A 3,320-nucleotide genomic window follows, 5' to 3' on the forward strand; every position below is an offset into this window, starting at 1 on the left:
GGAGCCGGGATTCCAGGCCGGTCAGCTGGAGGCGGGCGGCACCACTCGGCCTGAAGAGGGGGGGAGCGGCGAGGAGAGGGAGGGGAGCTGCGGAGGAGGAGCTGGGCCGTGCGGGCGAGGGAGACCCGGCGTCCTCAGCCGCTCTCTCCGCCGCTCCCCAGCCACAGCGCTGTTCCGTGCGGCCGAGCTGGCGAGCTCGGGACCGGCTAGAGAAGAACCCGGAGCCCCCGCCGGCTGTGGAGTCGCAGCGGCCGGCTGTGACGCCCCGGGCCCCGGCTGGCTCCGTAATTCCCTCCCCACCCCCCCTTAGGCTGTGCTGACCGGACAATGGCCGCTCCGCCCCCTCCCCTAGCGGACACCCCTCCCGAGGCGGAGCGATGGTCTCGCCCGGGGCGGGGAAGGCGGGGCGAGGGGAGGGAGTCGCCGCTGGAGCCCGGCTGATCAGCTGGGATCGGGGCGTGCCACTTTGTTCAGCGCCTCGGCGGCGCGGGGCTGGGCGGCGCGTCCTCCGCCGAGTTCCTCGGGCCTTCCCGGACCTCGCTCTTCCCAGAACTTTTAAAGCCGTGAGCGAGCTCACACTCTCCTCTCTGAGGAAGGGGAGCGTCGCCTCCCCCTGAGTAAAACAAATGGTACGCCCCGAGCGGGCCCGGGAGCCGATTAGGTGTTTAGGGTAAGTTGGGTCGGTCCCCGAGCGACGGCGCATGCGCCTGGAGACCTCGTCGCTGGCTCCAGAGGAAGGTGGAGCGTTTCCAAACCCGGAAGTTGTCTGGGTGTCCGACGTCCACTGCTGGCCCACTGGGTCTTCAATGACGCTGCTCGCGCTCCTGCTCGGCGCTGCGGAGCGTTTCTCCCCAAACTGCCAGCCGTCGGAGACTGACTTCCTACTCCCCCCAATCCCAACCCACTCCTTCACTTCCACCCGGAAGACTAGCCCCTCTGGCATCAATAAATCCCTGGGAAATGTATACTACCTTCCTCAATAGCAGGTCGGGGCAGAGGGAACGTGGCCAAGGGTTTCACACCGCTCATGTCCTCCATCTCAGAGCCGCAGTATCTTGATCTGGAAAAATTTTCTTTCTCCCTAGGGCGGATATGGTTGGTTTAGGCAAGAGATTTGACCTTTTAATTTACATCCATGCTTCTATTAGTAAGTAGCCAAAGAAACCTGAGCCATTGAAAGAATCCTTTAATATTCCTTATCCACGATCCTGAATTCTGTTCTCCACTCAGTGGTAACCGGAATAGTCCACTCTGATCACTAATCTGAACATAAAGGAAATTTCCACCAGAACTCTTGGAGAAGAGACCTGGCCCTAAGGGTTTTGGAGCCAACTTGAAAGTCCAAAACTTCCAGGAAGGCTACCATGTACCCTCTCAATCCCAAGGGGATCCATCCCCAGAGAATATTACTTTAACTTGATTATCAAATGTACTTTTCCTTTATATCAGCGTGTGCAGTCTCTGGATTTGTTAACACTGGCATCTATTCTCCTGGCTTCTAAACTTCTAAAAACCAGGAATCCCACTGAATTTATAATCCTTGGAATGGTGACGGTGAAGTGATTGAAAATGATGCTACTGACGGGGAAGGCGATGACTACAAACAAAATTAAGATAGCTGATGGCACCGTGTTTAATCTGATCTTGTGAACTTTCACAAGCCTTCAATAACGACTTGTCAGAAGTGCATCCCTTTGTGCCAGCCCTCCAAGGCAGAGGCTGGCAGGTTTCTGTGAATTTGAGGCCAGCAGGGGCTCCAGAGAGAGATCCTGCCTGGAAAACAAATAAGCATCTGCAACATTCCCGATTCTCACTGGATCCATGCTGCCCCTTAAGTTCTCGCTTAAACTGGCGTAATTACCACGAAACGAGGGACAAGCCTTTGAGTGTGACAGGTGATTTTCACCCCCCCCCCACATGCACACATCTCTCTTCACTGGCATCTTTCTGTGCAGAAGAGAAAACCCAAAGAGAAGTCGGATGTATAAAGTACTTGTTTGTTATCTAACAAACTGCTAGATAACTAAACTGCTAGATTAGTGGCAGTTTGCCTGCCACTAATTCAACACGTGTGTACCGAATGCCCGGAATGTCCAATCCCTCCGGAGACTAGAATGATTCATCAGCAGGTCCGGACTCCCTGCATACAGGAAGTTAGATCATTTGCCTTTAATCTGCCTCTCAGACTCCATTTACTTCTCTCCATTCTGTCCTTATGAATGCAGTTTTCCCCCATAAGCTCATAGGGAATGGCACTAATGGGAGGTGGGGCCTTGTTGGAGGAAGTGTGTCACCATGGGGGCAGACTTTGAGATCTCCTATGCTCAAGAGACTGCCCAGTGTCTCACTTCATTCCTGTTGCCTGCAGATCAAAGATTTGGAATTCTCAGCTCTGTCTCCAGCACCGTGTCCCACCATGATGATTAGCGGACTAAAACTCTGAACTATAAACCTCCCCATTATGTTTTCTTTTCAAGAGTTGCCCTGGTCATCAAGGTGCCTCTTCACAGCAATAGAAACCCTAACTTAGACAGTCCCTACAAGTCAGCACTTGCCTTTTCTTAAACGCACCTTGCTTGTTCTTGTCTCTGTTCCTCTGGCCCTCCTATCGCCTCTGCCTCAACTGCCCTCCTCCCTCTGGCCCAGCGCATTCCTACTGCTTCAGGGATATGTTCTCCTTCAGTGCCCTCCAACTCTGCTGCAAGAGTACTAGGTCCTTTCTCACATGCACATGATAGGACAACCCAGAAGTTCTCTCTGCTTATCTCCTCTTACAAAACCGTCTTCAAGCTGGACCGTGGTTGCAAACACCTTTAATTCCATTCTGGAGGCAGAGGCAGGAGAATTTCTGTGAGTTGACAGTCAGGGCTACACAGAGAAACACTATCTCAAAAAAACAAAAACGGAAAAAATTTTCTTTAAAAAGACCAAGATTGGAGCAAAGTTAACCCATATTTGCTGAATGGAAAAACGAATTTGGCAAAAATTCATTTCTTGCCAAGAGCCTTGTCTTTGTAAGTAGAAAAATCACATTTCTTTGTGCAAAACCATTCTCCCTAACTGTGTGTGTGTGTGTGTGTGTGTGTGTGTGTGTGTGTGTGTGTGTGTAACCACACAGAACACAAGGGTAAAGGAAACAAGATTGTGGGCCAGCAAGATGAAAAAGGTGCTTGCCAACAAACCTGATGACCTGAGTTTGATGCCAAGATCCACACGGTGGAAGGAGAGAACCAACTCCTGAGTGTTGTTCTCTACCCTCCACAAGGTAGCCACGGCACAAGGGCACCCAAGCAGATACACACGGACACAAAATAAATGTA

This window comes from Microtus ochrogaster, linkage group LG2, assembly GCF_000317375.1.
Source record: "Microtus ochrogaster isolate Prairie Vole_2 linkage group LG2, MicOch1.0, whole genome shotgun sequence".
NCBI classification, from domain to species: Eukaryota; Metazoa; Chordata; class Mammalia; order Rodentia; family Cricetidae; genus Microtus; species Microtus ochrogaster.